Source organism: Daucus carota, chromosome 2, assembly GCF_001625215.2.
Source record: "Daucus carota subsp. sativus chromosome 2, DH1 v3.0, whole genome shotgun sequence".
Taxonomy (NCBI): Eukaryota; Viridiplantae; Streptophyta; class Magnoliopsida; order Apiales; family Apiaceae; genus Daucus; species Daucus carota.
Genome location: NC_030382.2, coordinates 35,536,815 through 35,562,568, shown reverse-complemented (window position 1 = coordinate 35,562,568; position 25,754 = coordinate 35,536,815). Strand labels below are relative to the sequence as shown.

The 25,754-nt window shown below is 34.6% G+C and overlaps 2 long non-coding RNA genes across 2 annotated transcripts; one reads left to right on the top strand and one right to left on the bottom strand.

Moving 5' to 3' along the window:
• Nucleotides 1–13,062: 13,062 nt before the first annotated feature.
• Nucleotides 13,063–14,322, bottom strand: LOC135150168 (uncharacterized). Its single transcript, XR_010288465.1, has 2 exons — nucleotides 14,216–14,322; nucleotides 13,063–13,738 (listed from the first exon to the last, which is right to left on the bottom strand). It is a non-coding gene; the product is annotated as an uncharacterized LOC135150168 (long non-coding RNA).
• A 6,255-nt stretch (nucleotides 14,323–20,577) lies between these two features.
• LOC108209861 (uncharacterized) lies at nucleotides 20,578–25,380 on the top strand. The gene is made up of 7 exons (XR_010288464.1): nucleotides 20,578–20,929; nucleotides 21,027–21,234; nucleotides 21,472–21,585; nucleotides 21,685–21,811; nucleotides 22,188–24,696; nucleotides 24,853–24,899; nucleotides 25,044–25,380. It is a non-coding gene; the product is annotated as an uncharacterized LOC108209861 (long non-coding RNA).
• The last annotated feature ends 374 nt before the right edge of the window (nucleotides 25,381–25,754 follow it).

Here is a 25,754-nt window from a genome sequence, read left to right as displayed (position 1 = left end):
CTAGACAGCATTTGGAGCATGTCCACATTTTTGTGATACTATGTAGACAGTAAGAAACATAACACTCGAGGAACTAGACAGCATTTGGAGCATGTCCACATTTTTGTTGTGAATATATACACACACATATTGGCAGGTGCTCAAATTAGAACCCCATATCTATGTGAGATATGACAACTAATCTAAGCCATTAGATCAATCTAATCTAATGGCCCACTAAAATTCACGAACCTGTACCCTTGCATACATGATTACACAGAATCCCTCCGTTTTTAATTTGATTTTTCCCGTCAATCGGTTAACTTTTTTCAAAATCCGACTTCACTGAATTTTTATTCATCTCCCAACGATCAATTTGCATACCATATGTGTTATGTTTCGACATGGTTCTCATTAAGTTCTCATTTTAAGGGTTCTCATTAGAGTAAAACACCACTTAAATCGTCAAGCGATTTTGATAGGTAACTTAACTTAGACATTCCGATGTGTCTATTAAAGCAACCTGAAAGTGGTCCAAGTACTTTGAAGTACCACTTTTTTGACATTTTGGATTTTTGTGTGACCCTTTAATCAGAATTATTGGATGTCGTATGCTTAGAATTTTGGATGCTAATGAAAAAGAAAATGAAGACTGAAAAAAAATGGTATTATGCTGTCAAAAGATGTGGATAGTAAAAATCTTTTCTGTGGATATCCCTTTTTTTTTGTACTTGTCCATTTAAGTTGAATTACTTCTACAAACTTGTAAGAGTAGTAGTAAATGTCTGAAAGAAGCACAAGGAAAGATATTTCCAGTCTGACTATTATGTATTCTGTGGTTATTAGGAAGGACAAGAGCTTGAGAGAATCAGCCCATTTTTCCAACGAAGGCAGAATGGAAGTGGTTGAAAAGCCTGCCTTGGGTGGAATGGAAAAGGCATTTTGTAATAATGTTCTGAGGCGGATTGTTGATTTCTTTGCGGGGAGGTTGATAATTGACTATTTCGGGTAACTATGTTCTGAATTTGCTTTATATAAATATTATAAATTGTGTCTCGAAGTTTTGGACTTACTGGTTTGGGGCAACTAATCCTTACGTTGTAACAATCAAAAGTGTGGGGAACTGAACCTAATTTAATTAATATTAAGGCCACAAAATCCAAGAAGTGCATGTATACAGCAATTCAAAGCATAAGGACCCCTTGGAAGGGGGGAGAATAAAGTCTTGGCTAAATTTTAAGTGAATAAGAGCATGTCCAATGGCTGTGCTAAAATAGATGGAGTTATTGCTATAATTTAGCATCAAAAAGTGATTTAGTGCTAAAATAGCACCATGTCTCCAACGGTTGGTTTCAATTCTTGTTTCAAATTTAAACTTCTTCAAATACATCCTACTTTTGAATATAAATATAAGTATATAACTAACTTTCAAAGACCCCACACTTTCAAGTACTTTTTAATACATTTTTTCATCATTTTATACTTTAGCAATATTTATAGCTCCCTCTATCTTTTGTTCTAAATATTGAACAAACTATAGTATTGCTCTATTTTAGAACAAGATATAGAACACCATTGATGTAGAGAATTTTAGTTTTTGTTCTATAATATAGACATAGAACAATATAAAAAAACACCATCATTGTCTACTAAAACTTTAATTTGAATGTTCCCTACTTTCTCTTGAAGTATGCATTACGTATATAGTTGTGTCTTTGTAAACTAGACTGCTATCGTAAAAGTATCATATGCCAGTTGGACCTTGATTCTAAATTCTCCAATTTGGCCTCCCAGTTCCTTTATCAAGTTCCTGGGAAGTTAAAAAATATGTTTGGTTGTGGTGTAGGTATTTGCAGTGCTTGGGTTTGACATAAGAAAGTTTCTACGTATGTGGAAATTCCAATTTCCGAGGAGGTTCCACTTTCCATATAGCGGTCAACCAAAAAAATCTTACAATTTGCTAGGAAGTTTAAATTCCTGGAGATTTACATGTTAACCAAACTGCCTCTTATAAATCTAGTTATGGTTCATTAGGATGATTGGATTCTTACTGGGGAACGTTGAAGTTCTCATTTCGGAAAGATGTTGAGTATGCACACCCTTTATCCAGTTCTGAAAACAAATTCGATTTTAGTGGCCTTAATTAACATAAACTATGCACTGATTTGCATTTTAATATGTAAACCTTCAGTAAATTAGCTTCCAGTAAGCTTTATTATCTTCTGTCTAGTTTCTCCTCTATGCATTCTGTTTTCAACAAACTACTGACTCTTTCTAAATAAAATTCATTTGAATGTGCATGCTCAATCTAGCTTTGTGGTGAGTTCTTCATTTCCCTATTTGTTAACAGGAATGCTCCACGAACAGTAAAACAAGGACGGGAACGGAAAAGGATTTGCAGGAGATCGGGTGACACAGTTTGGGGGGCATGGGGCATTCTTCCTGTTGAACTTTTGGTTTCAATATTGGTAAAGTTAAGTATCGTGGACTACCTGTCATTTAGCGGTGTTTGTAAATCTTGGAGGTCTGCATCTATTGATTTCCGCAAATACTGTATGGAGCACCAGCAACCCCTAATTGTTGTTCGGCCAAAGTATTCAAAAAAGTCTTGTGTATTGTACAATATGTTCGATATGAAAAGTTACAAAACAATGCTGCCAGATTTGCCTTGCAAGAAATTAATGGGTTTGTCATGTGGGTACCTGATTACAATTGACAGAAACCTAGGCTTTTGGCTCGTAAATTTAATGACAAAACATGAGCTGCGTTTTCCCTTCCTTCGTGATATGGGTGACAGAAATTGGTTTGAATTTTCTGCTCGCCTCTTTCGGTCCACTCGGCTTTCAGAAACTTTCATGGTTCTTTTCTCTCGGACAAAAAATTATATTTGGTTATCCAAATGTGGCAGCAGCAGTTGGCAGAGATATGCTTTATTCGACACAAAAGCCAGGATTGCAGATGTGAAGATTTTTTATGGCAAAATCTTTGTTTTGACTTCAGATGTACGTTTTGGAGAATTTAATCCGAAGGCAGGTTCTGTTCCGAAGTTCTCCAAAATCAGAATCCCTTTCCAGGTTTCATCTAATATGTATTTGAAGTTGGTAGCGTCAGACAATAAGCTATACATGACTGTATTGAATAGTCATCTATATCCTGCATTGGAACGATATCTTTCATTATTCGAAATTGACCATGAGACAATGGATAGAGCAAAACAGATTCATGACTTGGGTGCAAAATCTTTATTTCTTAGTTCGTACAGTTCCGCTGTCGTCAATACAACTGGTTGGGGAGCAGGTAACTGTGTCTGTCTTCTTCACTTTAAAGATTTGAATAAATGTTCTTTCTTTAACCTGAATGGAAATCGGCTAGGAACAACTCCTGTTGTTTGGGATGGTCATTTATTGCCATATTTTTGGTATTTTCCTAGTGAAATTTGGTCAATTAGTTGTGTCAGTGATGAGTTTGGCGCATGATCACTTCTAAATCTCATTCAGTTTTTTTCATTAAGTCTGTAGTTTTTATCTTCATCTTACATTATGGAACTGTAATGTTTGCCTTAGAGGCCCCAGACAAAACTCAAATGTCATTCTCTGTATTTCTTATTGGCACCATGTCTTTTCGTGTATAATACAGATTCATAAGGAAAAATTTCCCAATTTGAAGCTGTAGTTTAATATAGTTATATATTTTTACTGAGCAAACTTTAATTTATAGATGATTACTTTATTTCTGAATTATGGTAGTGACAAACCAACTCCTTCCAGAAGGAGATGCAGTTTCTTCCATCTCTTTTTCCTGCCAGATCTTTGCATGTCCAACTCTTTTTCCAGCCGCTCTGTCATCAAGTGCTGCTTACTTAAACCAACTCCTTAATTTCTGAATGAAGGGCCTTTAAGTCTGTCCTTCCAAACAAACTCCTCTTGTTCAAATGAGTCTTGGCAAAACTATTCTTGCTCAACTTTACAACCATACCCAGACTTTCCACTGGAGATTGTATCTCTTCGCAAGTGCATTCTGGATTCATATGTATAGTCTACTGTTCAGTATAATTGTTCGATTTTTTTTTAATAAGCCAGACAAAAAGATATTAGGGTGTTTGATTGGGCTTAAAACCTCATCTTTCAAACTTATAAGTCAGATGTAACTCATTTGTACTGTTTGTGTAAAAAACTGATCTGCAATAGTCTAAGCTCTGGTTTATCTTCTATATCTTATTTTAAATGGGCAAGGAGCATTGCTTCTCCACTTCTATAAAGATTACATCCATCTTTTGCATTGGTTTCTGAATCAATTTTCAGAGATCACTTTCATGACTCAGTAGCAGCCAAACTCACAAATCTTTTGAGTCATCATGAACAAGTTCTGAGAAATTCTCTCTGGAAGAAGTCGCATTTGTTTGTTCCTGCCGTGTTGAACTCATGGTAGAAGTGTGCGATTAATTTAAATTTTTTAGACCTTTACATGTTGGGAGTGCTTGCAGTGTTGTCCTCATTCAGTATTTTGGATCTCTATTTCTCAAATTCGCCTCCTGTTTGTATTACGATTACACCTTTTTCTAGGAATCGCTTCTAAGGGAGTAGCACCATTACGCCTTTGCATGATTTTAGAAAGAAATTATCCCAATATCCTAACACCATAGAGGTTGGTCGCAAGTGCTACATGCATGTCTGGAGAAATTACAGAATATAAGATGTATCGCTTGTAAAATATGACATAGAGTCTACGTACTTCAATTAAATCTCATTTCAACTCTAGAATGCAAGAAGCTGGTATGGTTGTAAACGCTAGATCACACAGTTGGTGATTCTTATTCCGTGTAGATCTGATCCAAAAAATATCTAGGGATTCTAAGGGAAGCAAAAAATGGTGTAAAGTAAACAATAAATGCTAAAAATAGAGCTATATATATGCTAAAAATAGGGATATGGGGTAAACCATATCCCTAGTTCTCCTTAACAGCCACAAACCCTAGTTCAAAAAATTTCTTGGCCTGTATTGCGTAATCACCACTATGTCGTATACAAATTAATTGTTTCAACAACCATAAATTTAATAAAATACATGGAAGCAACTAAGCACCGAGACAGAGAATTTGCCTCTCGAGTGTTGATCAGCAAAAAGCTTCATTATCCTCAGTGCCTAAAAGTTAAATTATTTATCAATCAACAATTGCGCACTGTTTTGGGAGAAGAGAAATCCCATCACTTAGCACTTTCAGCGCATTAAGGGAGCGGAATATATTAAGAGAAAGCTTATTTGATCTTCATTAGTGTGATTCAAGTTTGTTAGGGAGAGCTGAACAGAATGAAACTGTTAAAATTGACTTGTTGCTCCATAAGCTGTATTTACAAGTATATACACTAACAACACTAACAGAATATTCCTACAACTACTCTAACTAACTATGTAGCTGGAAGCTTCTAGAACATTTATTTACAATACATGTACATAGATCAATACCCCCTTCAAGCTAGGCATCAAAGAGGATCAAATAGAGCAATTTCCTGATAAATCTTCTATACACTTCTGGGTCAGGCAACTTTAAAACATCCTTTGTGCTTGGATGCAAGCCTTTTAATAATGGAAAACCAGCAGCCAAGTGAGTATTAGCTGATAAATTCAATATATACTTCCTCTGATCTAACTGAATTCCGGCTTCAGTTCTAAGAATCTCAATGCTAAGTAAATACTTCAAATCAGCCAGACTTTTAATGGTAATTTTTTGATGCAGTAAGGATTTGATAGAGCATCTCCAATAGCCTCCTGACCCACTCTTAAATTATATATAAAATATTAGACTCCTAGTAAGTTGATGCAAATTTAGGACTCCTAGTAAGTTGATGCAAATTTAGGACTGGTATATGTCACAAACTCAAATGTAATTGGAGGCAATGAATATTTATTGTCAAAAATAAGTTAAGAGCTTTTGTAGTGGTTCTTAACTTTGAGGAGAGAGGAGAGAGAAACAAGAGTTTCTTAGTGACATGAAGAGCTACTAAGAGTCTCTTGCACCAAAAATTTCTTTCTCCCTACTGAAATTTTAATTTAAGAGCTCATTTAAGAGTCTCTTGGAAATGCTCTAAGTCTCAAGTACGAGAAAGCTAAATATATCACATTTTAACTTTTTTTTACAAGAAAATCAATTTTCAAGTAGATGGACCACTATGATACACATTCTTTAAATGGGTATCCTTATATATTCATTCTCAAAATGGGTGTCACATATAAATTAATTTTTAAAAAGACCAATATATATAAATTAATTTTTAAAAACACAAATACACATTCTCAGAATAGGTAATGGTAATACTCACTCTTTGGATAATAACCTTCCTAAAATTTAATTTTTCATTATTCAAAATATTTTATCATATACACCCTCCGTCCCAAAATAGTTGTCACATTTGGTTTTGTGCCGGTCAAATTGACTAAAGTTTGACTGAAATTTATTAATATTTTATCAATTGACAAAATAAAAAAAATATGTCACCGGAAATAACTTTTAATCTACTTTAAGATATAATTTTCAGTTTTTTATAATAATGAGTGATTAAGTTATAATCTTTGGGCAAAACTTAGTCAATTTGACCAACAAAAATAGAAATGTGACAACTATTTTGGGACGGAGGGAGTACAACCCAACCCCCCACACATATATATTACCGTATATTAAACAAACAACCCCACCATCTATATTATCAATTATCGCTAAAAAATTATAAACATCAAATATTTATAAATTGGTCACTCATTCTCAAAAAGATAATAGAACAAGATTCTTGATCATTAATTTTAAAGGTAATATATAAAAATCACGGTATTTTGGTTTTTTTTTCTCTAGCTCCTCGCTTAGTTTTAAGGTAGAAAATGACTACTCCATTGTACCCTCTTTATCATAATTTCATACAATCATATTTCAAATATCAGGTCTAGAAAATATGGATTCAAATATCATCTTATAACGTTATCATTGATATTTATAATTTTTTATTTAACATGACACACCTTTTCTTACTCCAAGCACACAAGAAAATCACCTAAAACCCTAAAAAAAAAAAATTAACATAATGTGGCTAGAAGCAGTTTCTGTTTCTGGCTTCTGCTTTTTTTACCCGTTTGTGTAAATAAGTAGAAATACTTTTAAGAAGCTGAGAATGCTGACTTCTCTCTCACAGCTTTTTTTCGAAACACTTTATTAACTTATTTCATTTTCACTTCTACTCCACTTCTTTAATTTAAGCAAGAAATCAGTTCTGTTAAGCAAAGTCAAACACTCCCAATACAACTTGTATTACTTGACCAATGACCAGATAACGCTGATGGACTAATATATATTTTCGCAAAAAACTATGATCTATATATTAACTTAATCTTGGATTCAGTTTTATATTTATCAAATGAGTTCATGTATGTGAGCAATCTGTGAAATTGTGATTAAGTTAATATATGGATCATAGTATTTTTGAAAAAAAATATTAGTCCATCACCGTTGTCCGGTCAATGGTCATGTAATTAAGCCTTTGGGGGTAGTGATCTCGTCCGGCCGAACTCAATTGATCTGTACTGCGGTATATTTATACTAACATGTGTCGCCATATAGTGCAATCTCACCAACTTATCACCACATCTTGACCGTCCATCTCTCCATATATCAATCCTATGTCAACCCATGTCTCTTTTTTATTTAAGAAATTTTGAGAGCACTACTGAAGGGCGATTTGCGGTGGACTACGCTTCTTTCCGGTGAGTGGACTACGCTTCTTTCCGGTGAGTGGACGGAAAAAATCAAGAGTTGAATTACTTACGAATTGACATTTATAGTTCAGGGACCTAGAAAAAAAAGTGTCTATAGTTCAAGGACTTTATAATTAACTTTCCCATATATATATATTATATATATATTTAAAGAAGCTATAAAAAACCATTTAAGTTGTTAAGCGATTTTGGTAGGTAACATAACTTAGACATTCATCAGTATATGCCCTACTTAATTTGTTTACTACACAAACCTGAAAAAGGTCTAAGTACTATGAAGTGCCACTTTTTTGACATTTTTGATTTCTGTGTGATCCTTCAATCAGAATTATTGGATATCGTATGCTTAAAATTTATGTTTAATTATGATGCCAACGAAAAAGAAAATGAAGACTGGAAAAAAAACTGGTTTCATGCTGTCAAAAGATGTGGACAGTAAAATCTTTTCTGTGGATATCCCTTTTTACTTTTTGTACATGTCAATTTAAGTTGAATTCCTTCTACAAACTTGTAAAGAGTACTAGTAAATGTCTGAAAGAAGCACAAGGAAAACTAAGATATTTCCAGTCTGACCATTATGTATTGTGTGGTTATTAGGAAGAACAAGAGCTTGAGAGAGTCAGCCCATTTTTTCAACGAAGGCAGAATGGAAGGGGTTGAATGGCCTTCCTTGGCTGGAATGGAAAAGGCATTTTGTAATAATGTTCTGAGGCGGATTGGTGATTTTTTTGCGGGGCGGTTGATAGTTGACTATTCCAGGTAACTATGTTTTGAATTTGCTCTATGTAAATATTATAAATTTTTTCTTGAAGTTTTGGAGTTCCTGGTTTGGGGCATCAAATCCTTACGTAGTAAAAATCAAAAGTGTGGCTAAATCTCAAGTCCCAAGAAGTGCATGTATACAGCAAATAAAAGAATAAGCACCCCTTGGAAGGGAGGAGAATATAGTCCTGGCTAAATCTCAAGTGGATAAAGTTAATTGGTTGTGCTAAAATAGATGGAGTTATTGCAATAATTTCCAAATACATCCCACTTTTGAATATAAATATGACTAACTTTCAAAGACCCTGCACTTTCAAGTAATTTTTCATACATTTTTTAATCATTTTATACTTTCAAGTAACTATGTTATGGATTTGCTGTATATGAATATTAGAAATTTTGTCTTGAAGTTTTGGAGTTCCTGGTATGGGGCATTGGTATGGGGCATCTGATCCTTACATAGTAACATACTCCCTCCGTCCCAAAAAGATTGAGCTGGTTTGACTTTCACTGAGATTAAGAAAAAGGTAATAAAAAACAGTAAATTTAGTTGAAAAGTGGGTAAAGTGGTGGGACCTGTCAAAATTTAATAATAGATTTGAGATAATGGAGGAAGGTATATATTGCGTGTAATAGTGTTTATTTAATAAAAAGAGAGTAAAAAATTGAGAGGTAGTGCGTGTAATAGTGAAAAGTAGTGTTCAAAAATAGTAAGTATAATAAGTTCAATCTTTTTAGGACGTCCCAAAAAGGAATTAGGGTCAATTAAAATGGGACAGAGGGAGTATAAAAGTGTGGGAGACTAAAGTCTTGGCTAAATCTCAAGTCCCAAGAAGTGCATGCATACAACAAATCAAAGCATGAGCACCCTGGGGGTGGGGGGGGGGGGGGGGGGGGTTGAATAATGTCTTGGCTAAATCTCAAGTCAATAAGAGCATGTCAATTGGTTGTGCTAAAATAGCTGGAGTTATTGCTATAATTTAGCATCAAAAAGTGATTTTTTGTGCACCAATTGGTTTCAAATCTTGTTTCACATTTAAACAACTTCCATATACATAACACATTTAAATATAAATATGCCTAACTTTCAAAGACCCCACAATTTTAATACTTTCTTATACATTTTTTCATCATTTTATGGTTTAGCAATTGTAGATCCATCTATCTTTTGTTCTAAATATTGAACAAACTATAGCATTGTTCTATTTTAGAAAAAGATATAGAATACCCTTGGAGTAGGGAATTTTTAATTTTTGTTCTAAAATATAGATATAGAACAAGATTATTGGACTTGCCCTAAGGGATTCTACTAAAAACATGGTTTATATTTACCTCACTCAGTTAAAATTTTAATCAAAAATTAATGTTACCTACTTTCTTTTGAAGTATGCATTACGTATATACTTGTGCCCACCTAAACTAGAATGCTATTGTAAAAGTATCATATGCCAGTTCCTTTATCAAGTTCCTGGGAAGTTAACAAATATGTTTGGTTGTGGTGTAGGAATTTTCGGTGCCCGGGTGTGATATAAGCAAATTTCTATATTATGCATGTGGGGAATTCCAATTTCCTAGGAAGTTCCAGACTTCCAGTTTCCATATAGCGGTCAACCAAAAAATCTTTCAATTTGCTAGAAAGTTTAAATTCCTAGAGATTTACATGTTAACCAAACTACCTCTTATAAATCTAGTTATGGTACATTAGGAAGATTACATTCTTACTAGGGAACGTTGAAGTTCTCATTTCGGAAAGATGTCGAGTATGCACACTCTTAATCCAGTTCTGATTAAAAAATTTAGATTTTAGTGGCCTTAACATAAACTATGCACTGATTTGCATTTTAATATGTGAACCGTCAGTGAATTAGCTAGCTTCCAGTAAGCTTTATTATCTTCTAATGTCTAGCTGCAGAACTTTTTACTGTACTGGCAAAAGGAACAATCCTACTCTAGTTTCTCCTCTATGTGTTAAATCAAGTTCTTTTAAATCTTTCAAAGGATGAATCTGTCTTTAAGAAACATCTGTAAAAATAATGCATTCCGTTTTCAACAAACTACTAAATCTTTCTAGATAAAATTCATTTGAATGGGCATGCTCAATCTAGCTTTGTGGTGAGTTCTTCGTTTCTCTATTTGTTAGCAGGAATGCTCCGTGAACAGTAAAACAAGGAAGAAAACGGAAAAGGACTTGCAGGAGATCGGGTGACTCAGTTTGGGGAGCTTGGGGAATTCTCCCTACTGAACTTCTGGTGTCAATTTTGGTTAAATTAAGTATCGTGGGCTACCTGTCATTTAGCGGTGTTTGTAAATCTTGGAGGTCTGCATCGATTGATTTCCGCAAATATTGTATGATGCACCAGCAACCCCTAGTTGTTGTTCGGCCAAAGTATTCAAAAAAGTCTTGTGTATTGTACAATATGTTTGATATGAAAAGTTACAAAACAATGCTACCAGATTTGCCTTGCAAGAAATTATTGGGTTTCTCATGTGGGTACCTGATTACAATAGACAGAAACTTAGGCTTTTGGCTCGTAAATTTAATGACAAAACATGAGCTGCGTTTTCCCGTCCTTCCTGGACATATGGGTGCCATAAACTGCTTTGAATTTTCTGCTCTCCTCTGTCGGTCCTCTCGGCTTTCAGATTCTTTCATGGTTCTTTTCTCTCAGACAGAAAATTATATATTGTTGTCCAAAAGTGGCGGCAGCAGTTGGCAGAGATATGTTTTATCCGACACAGAAGACAAGATTGCAGATGTGAAGATTTTTGATGGCAAAATCTTTGTTATGACTTCAGATGTACGTTTTGGAGAATTTAATCCGAAGGCAGGTTCTGTTCCGAAGTTCTCCAAAATCAGCATCCCTTTCCCGGTTTCATCTGATACTTTTTTGAAGTTGGTGGCATCAGACAATAAGCTATACATTACTGTAATAAATTGTTATCCTTATCCTGCATTGGACCGACATCTGTCATTATTCGAAATTGACCACGAGACAATGGATAGAGCAACACAGATTCATGACTTGGGTGCAAAATCTTTATTTCTTAGTTGGTTCAGTTCTGCTGTCGTCGATACAACTGGTTGGGGAGCAGGTAACTGTGTCTGTGTTCTTCACTTAGGAAGTTTCAATGCTTGTTCTTTCTTTAAACTGAATGGAAATCTGCTAGGAACAATTCCTGTCGTTTGGGATAGTCATTCATCTCCATATTTTTGGTATTTTCCTAGTGAAACTTGGTCCATCAGTTGTGTCAGTGACGAGTTTGGCGCATGATCACTTTTAAATCTCATATCAGTTTTTCTCATTAAGTATGTAGTTTGTATCTTCATCTTTCATAATGCAACTTTGTACTAGTTCCATTTTGAAAACTTTTATACATTGATGTTGTGATGTTTGCATTGGAGGCACCAGAACTCAAATGTCATTTTCTTTATTTCTTATTGACACCTTGTTTGTTCGTGTATAAGACAGATTCTTTGGTGTAAAATTCCCAATTTGAAGCTGCAGTTTCTGCAGTTTAATATAGTTATATATTTTTGTTAATCAAAGTTTAATTTATAGATGATTACTTCGTTTCTGAATTATTGTAGTGACAGATAGATGAGTTAATTTTCAAGGAGCTGCAGTTTCTCGTTGGGAAATGATTTCTATAATTTCTGAATGAAGGGCCTCCAAGTTTGTCCTTCCAAACAAACTGATCCTCTCTCTCATCAAATGAGTTCCTTTGGTCCAAAAGCTAATATTATATTATATTAGTTTGGGTGAAACTAAGTGGAGGTCCGAACCGACCTGTTTGATACTGGATAAAGCAAATCTTGGTTGATCTCAGTTTGCCTTGTTACACTGACGTATTAGAACTGATACCTACATGTGCTCGATTCGATCTATTTCTTTATCTCCCCATGCATCGTATCACTACGCCATATATGGCCTTCAACAACATCAAAAAAATGATGCAATAACCCCCAAATATGTTGCCATAGCCCGAAAATTGGCTATTGCAACATAAAATTTAAGTTGCTTTTTTCGATGTTGCCCTAGGCTTCTATTGCAACATAATGGTTACCTACTGCAACACGGGCTTTTCTGTCACAATAGACCGCTATTGCAACATCTGACTACCTTATAGCAACAAATATTTTATGTTACGTTAGACCTCCTTATTTTAAAAAAAAACCGGGACCCATTTGTGGGTCCCACATGTGGGCCCCACTTCTGGGTCCCTAGTGCCACATGTCAGTCCAGTGGCTGACACGTGTCTCTATGGGACGCTGACACGTGTCTCTACCAGATGGTGACACGTGTCTCTACAGTCTGGTGACACGTGTCACTACCTGATGAAGACACGTGTCTCTACCATATGGAGACACGTGTCACTACCTGATGAAGACACCTGTTATTCTACTGCAACATATTATTTATGCAATTGCAACATTTTCTTATACAACTGCAACATAGATATGAGCTAGTGCAACATTAAAGAGAGCTTTTTAACATTTTATTACATCAAGCTGCAACATTTTATGAATCAATTGCAACATTTTTTCATGAAACAAATTGAAAATATACTGTTTAAAATATTAAAATTCCCAATAAATCCAACCAATTCAACATCTACAAACCAAAATAGCTACACAAGTTCAACCAAATCCAAGCAGCTACCAACTCCAACCAAATCCACAATTCACCAACTCCAACCAAAAGCACAATTCACAATTCACCAAACTAAAACAAAAGAAATTACCAAATCCTTAATTTACCAACTAGTTGATGACCAAAATATACCCAAAAGCAGGAAATAGGTTAATACTATTACTACTGGAGATGGAGACAACATGGAGAACCTAGCAGCTAGCACCGCCAGTTATAGGCGTACCATTTTCATCATCACTCGAAGCTGTTGGACAAAAATCCTCCATATTAATTTTGATGCCTGGGTTTGCCTCCGCAATTTTTTTAAGCGCCAAGGTCAAGTTTTGTTGGACCTTCTTGTTTACTTGAGCATCCACTTCTTCTTGGACTTGCTTGCTCACTGATTCCTTGACATCTTCGGCCATACTTTCCTTGATCTTACATGCCAGGTCTTCCACGTAACTATTCCCTGAACTTGTACTGCGAGGGACTTTGGCTGCATTTGGACACCTCCAGTAAAGCCAAGTCTTCCCATGCTTCTTGCCACCAGAAAGTAGTAGCTCATCAGTGCCATCTCCTGATATTTTGATTTGTTTTTCGATATCGTCCTACAAAACAGAAATGCACATGGAAAATATACTTTAAATGAATACACATGAAACTGCGATATATTAAACAAGTTGATGGGTCGTTTGGCTTAAATTAAAAAAAAGTGACTTAAAGTAAAAAAGATAAATATTTATAGCAATAAACTGTACAAATAATGTAGAAGATAATGAGCAATATTAGGCCTATTTATTTTTAACATAATGTTCAGACTCTTAATGCAATCTGATTTTCGTATATTTTCAATTAGATGAGGACTGAAAAATGGAGGAGTAACATGTATATTATGATTTTCGCTTTCATATAGCAAAACTACCAGTACTTACTAGTTAAGATGGATCATGGGGGTCGTTTGGCTAATATTGAAACAGTGACTTTTTAAACTAAAAAAGATACACATGGACAATATACTTAAAATGAAAAGATAATTAAATTGACAAATGCACAAATGTACAAGACTCTGAAAATAAAATACTCACAACTTTCTCTTTGATTTTTTTGGTATCAGTCTTGTACTTGCGGCCAGGATTTCGCTTACGAGTTTTGACAAAAACTTCTGCATCCGATGGTGCAGTACCATCAGCCTAGGGCAGATGTTGCAATAAGGTAGTCAGATGATTCAAATTTTTTGTATTACTCATTACTCCCTCCGTCCCACCCATTTGTTTATATTTGGGTTTGGGTTTGGGTTTGGCATACCATTAAGAAAAGTGTATAAAATAATGGGAAAAGGCAAGGAAAGTGGAAAAGTGGTAATATAAATCAACATGTATTTAATTAAGAGATTTAGAAAAGGGGGTGAAAGTAGTGTGTGATATTAACGTGTACATATAAAAATTTATTATTTTTAGAAATTTTCATATGTAAAGAATTGAGAGGGACAATCTAGGAAAGGAAAGTGTCAAGAATTAGTTAAGACAGAGTGAGTAATTTATAGTAGTTGTATATATAATAAGAGTGAACCGCAAGTATATAGCATATATATATATGCACACAAATATATACATACATATATATATATATAGGGGAGGGTTCTGGTACAAACTTACAAACTTACAAACTTTTTTTTTCAACACATATATAACTTGAGTTCAACATTTTTTAAGATATTTTTGTTGAACATCGATTAAAATTGTGTTGGAGAAGTACATAAACTAATTTTTTAATGTAAGAACTACTTTAAACGTATTATATAACCAATATTATCTTTCTAGACCCTACCCAAACCCCAGAGGTATAGTTTAAGCATGTTTATAAATATATTCAACATAATGATAATTAATGCTACACCTAATTTTGAACCTCAGTTGCAAATGTGTTGAATGCACGATTTATCTATGCGTTATTTCAAAAATTGTGATGTTTTTTAAACAATTTTCAACATAAATACTTTCTACAACTCCATTAACAGGTTAGGAGAATAAAAAAAATTCAAAAAAAAAGTTTGTAAGTTTGTAACTTAAAAAAGTTTTTATTTGATCCTATCCCTATATATCAATACTCTATATAAAATTAACCTCTACAGAGTAAAAAATTGCAGTCCCACCTCCAGACTGGTTATAACGAGGAATAACCTCCACATTGTAATTTTCAATACTTTTTTTCAAATTCTATCTTTTATATAATGCCCTCTGTATAAGAATAAATTCATTTTAATATTTGGATATATATTCAAAATACACAAGATATTACATAAAAATTTAAGATGGCTAACTATATTTGTTTCTTCTTTTTAAAGTTTTATGTTACAATGACTTTATTGAATCTGTTAAAACGGTTTTTCTTTAACTTGAACGTCCATATTTACTAAAGCTTCTTGAGTCTTATAAATATATTTAACACTCATGTATTTATTACAGATAAATAATTTTATATTGTTTTTTAAATTTTGTATATAAGATATATAGCAATTATTTTATTAACTAGTATTTAAAATTACAAATTTATACGTCAACCACCATTACGAAATAACCTCTTCATAGTAATATTATTTCTCGGCCCTATGGAAGTTTTCTGAATCTGTGATTGACGTGTAAGGCATAAAAGTAGATCAATATTAGTTAATTGAGTGTACATAAAAATTGACTTAAATGGCAGTATATTTCAGATCTATTTTAGATTTTTTTTTAATTTTATTAACTAATTATATGTTTATTTTACTTTGTTGGAGAATAAATAATTAAAAGATTCTAGATGAAAATGGCAAGGAGGCTGAAAAATTGGAGGCAAAAAAAGGAGGTAATTTCGAACTACTTGTTGGTAAAGAAAAAATAATGCAAGAAAAGATCTAGCATCAGGTTGCAGCTGAAAGCCCAAAACCGATCGAACTTTGTTTCTCCTATAAATATAGGGTTCTTATACAATAATGCCAAGCTCAAGAATATACTTGTCATAGTTGATGATTTACTGCACAGATGGGGAGGACCTAATAGACACCAAGAAGATTATAAATCACAAGGTGGCAAAGAGGTTGTTGAAGTTCTTAGAGTTCAGTGTATCAACAGAAAATAAGCGACAGACCGATATCATCACACTGAAATATAGTGAGTTTTAAAGATGCTGGGAACTGTAACCATATAAAAACATCTTGGTCTTTCATGTTGCTTCCAAAGATAACATTCCTCATGGAATTCAATTTAGCATCTTCAAGTTTCGTGAGAAATCTTTATTTTAAAAGAGACGAGAATGATGCGAATCGGTCACTTTTACAAATCAGAGAAAAGGCACATAACCGACCACCATAATCGGTCGGTTTTACAAATCGCTTCTGACGTGGTGTGACACCTGTTGCCACGTGGTGACAGGTGGCATCAAGTGGGGCCACTTTTCTGGGAACAAAACAGCACATAACCGACCACCACGTCGGTCGGTTTTAAGAGTTAAACACGACCAATTCACGTAACCGACCAGGGTTTAACCGACCAACCATATCGGTCGGTTTTAGGCTTATAACCGACCGATTGTATTCATAACCGACCGATTCTGGCGGTCGGTTATGTCCTGTTTTCCCGTAGTGGAAACAAGGATTTCAATGGCTCATATTGTATTTTATTTTAACACGATAATAAAAGAAACACAGTGCTAACTGGCCAGCCTGTGAAGTTCATCAATAACCCAATGTCATCTCATAAATAAATTTAAAGTACTGAAATGTTATAAAATTAACCTCAAGACCTGGTTATCCCAATAACTATAATCGAGATTTAGTGGCATATATTCAGGTCGTTGAACGAATAACTATTTCAATCAAATTATTGATAAAAACAAATGGGAAATTATGAATGGCACCATTGTGTAATTGGCTTCTCTAAATGGTACCATTTCGTGTTTTTGACTTACAAGTGGTACCACTCAGTTTATGATCCGTTAATGATACTACCATTCCGTCCATCAAAACGTTTAAAACGTTAGTCGGCCATATTTATTTCGTATTTTCCTTAAAAAAAACACATAACATACAACTGATATTTGTATTTTTTCTTTGTGTTCTTGAGTTCTGTAAGACTAGCTAATTTTTTGATCATGTTTCCGGTGTCCGCTATAAGAGTATGAGTAACCAAATCGAAGCTTGAGACGAGCTGTATCCGCCACAACATCCATTATCAAGTAATCAGATTGAGCACTGTGTGGTCTAGAAATCTGAGGGGAAAATGGAGGGCTGCTAGCTTCTATATAATTCAATTTTCCATTGAGCATTGGGTTTTTTTTGTAGTTGCTGCACCAATTGGACTATGTTATGGCAGAGTTGCAAACAATCTGCCGCCCCCCTAGATGTGATCAACCTCATAAAATCAAACGGAATTTCAAGAATTCGCCTTTTCAACGTGGACCCTGAAGCATTAGCACCATTTGTAGGCACTGGAATCGAGCTCATGGTCGGAGTCCCTAACGAGAACCTCACTGCCCTTGCTTCTGGAGACGTCAACTACGCGTTAGAATGGCTTCAAACCAACATTCTAGCCTATGTTTAGCCGAATCAAATCAAATATCTCGCGGTTTGAAATATTACGTGATAATGGATGCTGTGGCGGATAAAGCTCGTCTCAAGCTTCGATTTGATTAATCATACTCTTAAAACAGACCCCAGCAACATGATCAAAAGGTTGTTTAATCTTCAAGAACTCAAGAACACAAAGAAAAAATACGGATATCAGTTGTATTTTATGTGTTTTTAAAGGAAAATATGAAATAAATACGGTCAACTAACGTTTTTAACATTTTGATGGACGGAATGGTAGTATCGTTAACGGATTATAAACTAAGTGGTACCACCTATAAGTCAAAAACACGAAATGGTACCATTTAGAGAAGCCAATTACACAATTGTACCATTCATAATTTCCCAAAACAAATCTTCAAGAATATATTTACAAATGGTAAACAATCAGACAACTAGAACAGGGATTAATTAGGCATGACACATGCTTTACACAAAACAGTATGCAATTGAAAATCAATACAGGCTATGTCTTTACCTCTGTCTCCATAGCTAAGGAAGTTTTTGGTTTTAAACATTTTTATTTTCTTGTAAAAGTGTTACCTTGTTGTACAGTTAGAAAGAAAATATAAAACCCTAAAAAAAAAATCTAATTAGCACTGGTGGTAGATATTTTCACTATCAGTTAAATTTACAAAATATACATTAAAAAACCATAGACAACCACAGGCACGCTGTAACTTAGGTGAATAGATCATGGCCATAAACACAAAGAGTGAAAGATGTAAAGACCACGAAGAATAATAAAAATTAAACCATGAATCTGGTGCTCACGATTTTGCTTTATTAAAATTTTCCTTTAGTTGTCTTAGGACAAGACCAAGTTAAACTACAATATTGTTGTGATGTTCAGTGAAACAAGAAAATGATATATCAATTAAGTAGAGCAAACCTAAAACCTCACAGAAGGAAGAATTTGTTGTGGGTGTTAGCAAACAACTACAAATTCAACCAATATGACTGGAAACATATAAAATAAGTTTTCCGAAATCACCTTTTTTGCCGGAATGGCCCTCCCTGCTCCAAAGAAGTTCTCAATGAGAAAAAAGACTCAGGATGAAGTGATGGGTAGGCAGGATTGCACCAGATGATGACACATGTCACTACATGTTGTACCCAACTAACAATCATTCAAAGTGGGTTGGATAGATCATAGACATAACTAAACCCAATGCCTATTCCTACACCAACCACTGTATAAATCATGGGACTGATTTCCTAGGAAGCTTGTTGTGTGTAGATCTACGTAATAAAAGATTCACTTGTCCAAATCATCTAGTGACTTAATGTGTATGCATGATTGTCGGTAGTGTCACAGTCTCGGAAACTAATTATATCGAGGCAACACTCAACCTTGTGGAAAAATAAGAATTGAAATACTAAATTGGATTACAGAAAGGTTAAATTAAAGGATTACAATATTTAGCATATCTGTTGGTGCCTTGTAAAGGAAAATGCCATGTTTTAGCGAAAAATTTTAAGTTTCTATTTACTTACAAGTTAACTTATATACAATATGTTACATTACCACCTACGGATCCTAAACTAACAGCCAAGTTCAAACACAACCCCTTTTCTCTCCACCAGAAAATTCCTGTAAAGTTGAAACTTGAAACATTTGCGGTCTCATCAACAAACTGAAAGTGCTTTAATGTGAAATAATAGAGCTAGCCAAAGATTCAAAATGTGGTCAGCTAAGTGTCCCTACTCCCTCCAACTCCAAGTATGCAACAATTGTTTTTCAACCCAAATTCAACTTTTGCACAGTTGTTCTTTTAAGCTTAATCTGCAATTATTGATGTTCATTGTTAATAAGTTCTATTAAGCTTAATCTTCCTATGTCAATGTTCCTAATTTATGGACACGTAATAGTGATCACTATATATCACAGCCTTCTAAAATGCTAAATAAGTGTGGAGATGTAGTCTCGTGTCAACATGTACTAGCATTCACCAAACATATTACAATAAACTATTTAAAATGCCACTGGAAACTAATCTAACTTTAGGTTTGAAGGAGAGGCAATTTTGTAGTTCTCAGTTCTCAAACTTCCCATCCCACAAAAACTAAGTCTGTAACCTAAAATGATCACCACAACCTTCTATAGAAATGCATCTTATAATGATTAGTGATGCACCCACCTAAATCTAGATGGCAAAGACCTTAGCCCGAGCAATCTCGGGCCACCAGCAATAATCGACACTAGGATGCATCTTATAATAATGATTAGTGATGCACCCACCTCAATCTAGATGGCAAAGACCTTACCTTAGCCCGAGCTCTCGGGCCAACCCATCAATAATCATTAATAGGGTACTCTCATACAGACACGTGTCATAACATGGTACAATCCTGCTGACCCGTCCCCTTATCCAGAGTCCACCTCTCTCGTCAAATCTCACCATACTTCCAGTAGCCCATGAAGCGCAATTAAATGGTTGGATTTTGGCATGGTTGAGATGTTCGGCTTGCGCGTTCAGAGAACAGAGTTGGTTATGTGCTTTGTGGTTGCCTAGTCCATCTAACACCTGATGGACCACTCTTAATCAAACAAACATCGATATTTATACATATATTTGCATAGAAAAGGGAAACAAAATTAAACAACTCAAATATAAAACGGAGAAAGAAGTTACCGATTAAAAAACGACGCCATGGCAAGGACCCAAACTTTCATCTTCTCCTCCTGCGATTTGAGAACCCCATACACACACTAGTGAATATAGGAACCGAGACGTTAGTTTCCGTATTTTATTAGGGAGGCGAGCCCTCGATTTTTAATATGCAAAATTATTATCGAACTAAACTAGTCTACTTCTATATATTAAAAGAGGATGAGGGGCGAAAAGAGTAAATAAAATGTCTGTGAAATGACATACATACCCTTGACTTATACACAATTTCTATAATGCCATCGACTTTTCATTTTCTTCTTTCATCTGCAGCAGTTTCTCCATGTATATTTGCAGCTATTGGTTTAGGAATTTTATCAAACAAGCATTAGCATGATATACATGTATATACCTGATACTTTATTTGGACATTACAATGAGGCATATGAGCGGCACCATGAATCAGCTTACTATCCTTCAACAATACATGTGAACAGACCAGCACCGCCGGCAGCTTTTGTGTCGCCGCCATTCTTCGTTCTACTAGCGATTCTGCGTCTCCTCCATCCACAATTCAACTCCAGGTGCCTGGCTTGTTATACTAACCTATTTTTTCTTATAGGGATTCATTTTTTGTTTGTATATTAACTGAGTTTACGCTGCATATTTTCTTCACCACAGCGGATGGTTTCTCGAAAAAACTTCAGACTCAAGTCCTTAAATGGTGGAAGCCTAATGGCAATTTGTTCCTCTTCTCCTTACATTCAATATGCAAAATATGGTTCATGAACCATTCGTCAGTGGCGATCAATCATTGGGTCAGTAGTCTCTGGACAAGGTGGAGATAAACGAGTTGGATCAATGGTAGATGCAGAGGCAGATTATTGTGGTGAGTAGCTGAGAGACGGAAACAGATTGAATTTTTGTACAACTTTATGCTTGAATAATGTGAGGCCTTTATATAAACTCACCTGAACAATAAACATTGTACGCAAAAGATGCAATAGTGTAATTTTGCAATTTCTCTTATGTTTTATGCGTAGGCGTAACTCATTTGTTTTGAAGTGTGGTGAATTGCTGATGGAGTTTTAATGAATGTTTTGTTTTGCTTTATTTGGGTCACTAGACAAGTTCACGGAAGACCCTCGCCTATCTAATATTGATATTCTCAGTTTTAAGCACTTGGAGGTCAACTGTGCAAGCACTGATTATTGTGCCCACCAGGGAGCTTGGCATGCGGGTATATATATATTTTTGTTTGTTTTGAATATTAATGTTTATGAGATATAACCATTGTTCGGACCAAAATTCTTATCTCTTGATGAACTATCTTGTCAAGTAAGGTTACAAAAGTTGCTCATACTCTTGCTGCAAAAAGTGGGAAGCCTGGAACTGAGGAGAAACCTTGCACAGTTATGGCTCTTCTTGACGGAGGAATTTTGAGAAGGCACAAGAGTTGATTCAAGGTAACATTTTTAATTTTGAAATGAGCAGATGAGTAATCACTGTCACCATTAGGCGATCAAACACCCGAACTAGGAATGAAATTTGTAGAAACATATCCCTTAAAGGCTTATATCACCTCCTTTATATTTTTCTTTCTGAAGATGCACAGAGCATTTGTTATCAGTTGTCTCCTGTCAACACATTTATAAAAGCAGACACTTTAGGCGATATTAGTGTTATATACCTTTTTATGATAATCTATCACTGTGACTGTAGATATGTTTGCTTATATGGACGATGATGATCTTATTAGACATAAAAGGAAGATGACGTATACCTTTAATGCGTTCTTTTCTATACTTTTAGCATGTTGCTGACCTATTTAGTGGGAAACAGGCGGAGCCTCCTACTATAGTGGTTGCAACAATGAGGAGCTTGAGGCAGATGTTAAATAAGAATATTTTAAAGTTAGAATCTATAAGGGTTCTCGTAATCGATGAGGCAAGTTCCCTCTGCTTCTTACTTCTTACTTCTTTTCTGTGTTGTGATAACAGGAGAAAGTGATAAGCATATATTGTTTTTTTAATATCCCAACTAGAGTTACAAAGTTGCCATACATAGCAGAACATAAGAGAAAGATATACATGTAAATTACAAAACTTTTGGGATTTCAGAGACTAAATGTTATGAACATGTTCAATACCATTGCTATTCCAGAGCTTTGTGTATGGGACACTATAGATACATGCAAACACCTTAAAATAAAAGTGCAAACAGATATTATAAAATCTGTGCAGGTTTTTGCTGGGTTCACGACACATTGTGTTGTAAACTAAATATAATGTGCGTCCCAAAGCAGCTTAAATGTGTGTTTTTTATTCTTATAAGATCGAACCACTCATTACAGCATTAACATCAAACTACTTAAAAAGGGTGAGAGTATTAGAGTTTCATGAGCCAGATTTTTTCCATAGGAACAAGACGTCAGCCTGTGACGGCCTTGCATAAATTTATCAAGATTAAACTATCTGTGTAAGACCTGCGGGAAGTCCAAGCAAAGCCTTGATATCAACGGAACGGTTTGCAATTGTCTAAAATAATATTCACGGTTATCGACTGGCTTTTCATTTGCCAAGTTTCATATTTTTTTAAAATGAAATTAAGTTTCATTTTTCAAAGTATACACGGTTAGAAATTTCATTTTGCAGGATACTTGATTCCACGAAAGAATTTGTGGGCTTTGCCACCTATTAATTGGAGCACTCTAGACTCTAGACATGTCTTTCCGTTTTAGAATATCTCTGTACATGACTTGTATAATTTATATAAATAAGACGATATGGCCGCTGATTTTTAATTTTGTCATGTCCTGGATATATTTGTTTGCTCAGTTCTCTTTTAGGATGTGCGTCAGGTAAAAATAGTATCTGTCAACAATGTCTCCTTGAGTGCTTCCGAGCACGACATCAAGTAGTTCTTTTCATTCTCTGGTGATCTTGAATATGTTGATTTACGAAGGTTATTTATTTGCTACAGTGTATGGTTTTTCGAACGAACTAAATCTCTAATTCTTTTTTAACTTATTAGTGATACCGAGCGTTCTCAAGTTGCATATGTCACTTTTAAAGATTCTCATGGTGCAGATGTTCTTCTTTGGTATGTTGATTTGGTTGAGCCGCATGATCTTATTAAATGTGGAACTGTTTTTATACAACTCAATTAACTGGTGTAACCTTAAACTTCTAAACTAAACATGGCACATGTTTGCGCATATTCACATGTCCAGTGTTTAATGATTTGCAATAAAGTTTTTTGCCAGCCCTATGTTGGCGAGCTTAAATTACGGATGATTTGATATGCTTTTGATTAGTTTTAGCTAATATTTTTGCCTGATTTGCTCAGATCCACGTATTATGTATACTTCGTTATTTGAATTTGGGATGAAGTTGCGAATCTCGGATTGTGTTCTGCTTGATCATTCATCTAAATAAAATTTTGAGAGTTTAGAGTCGTATTTGATCCTGTTTGTTTGGATTGCAGATAGATTATTTATTTTTAATTTGCTTAGATTTTTTTTTTTTGTGTATGTGCTTGGAACAACAGTACTCTGTACATATATATTGATCTGGAGTTGAAGCTTTTAAAATTAAAGGACTTGGATAGTGTTCTGTTTTCTTAAATTGCTTTGAGTTGTGATCATCAGATAGTTGCTTATGTTAGTTTTTAAGTTTTATACTTTCAGGGAATTGTCATTTGAATATGTTTAGTTTAGATTATAAGCACGATTTCTGTTAGAAAACTGTAGCAGTGATTGCCACGACATGCTCCGGGATTTTTGCTTCAGCAACATAAATTCTAGCTTTATTATTCTTACTCTGCAATATCATATGAAAATCCTTTTTCATTGACAAATACTAGAGCCGTTTTCCAATTTAAATATCTTCTCTATGTACTCTAATCTACAGGTTATTTGCTAGACATTGACTCGTACTTATTCTAATTTTAAACGTATTACATCTGAATTTCAAGTTTTCAACCTACTTAGTGAAAATCAATTACATGATGACCTTTAAGTATATTCTGCAAAAAATCTATCTGTCTTTGTTCGATTGTAGATAAGACTAGAGATACGTTGATTTTTCAAAATGGCATGTTAATGGATTCTAGGTTGCAGGTTGTGAGAAAGAAACTGTTTAAGAATCTTCAAATTTCTGATTGCCAAGCAGCAAGTTGAGGAAAGTTGGCTACAGTTTCATGGGGATCTGAGACAAAGAGTGAGGCATCGTCGTGTTTGTCAAGTACCACCAGCACAGACCTGCAAGACTACAGCAAAAAACAAGGCAGAGTACTCCTCACCTGCACAGACGTGCTGATTCCATCATGAATATATTGGCTCATCATGCTGGTATTTCTGAAATTAGTATTTGTCAGTTTCTTGGTGATAGTCCTAATACCAGCAAAGCGTTGAGAATGTCAAATATCCTCTCTCACTCTCTAGACAAACATACTGCAAGGCCTGTTCGTTTAATAAAAGATGTTTAATATTTTGCTGGTGCTGCAGGTTAATGAAACACGCTGCGGTGAAGAGGTCTGGAGCTGGAGGCCGATGTGAGACTTATATATAAATGCTATTTTTACTAATACCAATATATATAGCAATACTTGTAATCTCAAAACAATTTTATGCAATGTTTTAAGTTTCTGTAAACTTATTATTATTTCTGTAATGTATTTGATTATGTTTTGTTGCAGATAGCATGATGTGGCTGTCCATTAACATATTACAAATCTTGCAGAGACCTGCATTCACAAGATTTTTAAACGATTTCTTAGGTTGGGTCCCTGAAGGTGATGTCTAACCAGAGATCAGGGAGGCTATGTGAGATATATACTTAGAGTTTGATTACAAAGATAAGTCGGAATGAGGTATATATAAAAACAAGTGATTATTAGACATCAAAAACAGTTAGAAGTGGTATACTAATAAAGTCGTTAATTTAGAAGTGTAGTTAGTGATCGAGAAGAGTGATATATACATGGGTTAAGCATTTTAACTATTTAATATTGATCAAGTTTGAATTATGAATCAATTAGAATACATGGGTTAAAAAAGTACAATTTAAAAATAAGAAAACTAATTAAATTATAATTCAAGTTTATTATAAATAAATAAATAATTTGTTTAAAATATGATTAAGTTGAAGGCCCGTGCATTGCACGGGCTTTTACGCTAGTTATAACTTATAAGCTATAAGGAATGTCAATGAAAAGATAAATAAATTTTAAAATCGATTTGAATTTCTTCAAGCAATTTTGGTGATAAATTATCAACTACTCCCACCTCTGTCCGCCTCAATTTTCTGTTGAGGTCTATCATGCAGAGGTCTCAAATTGGATCAATGATCAATTTCTAGGTTTCGGAGAATGGGGCTTGACACACATTTTAAAACTCTCATAAAAATA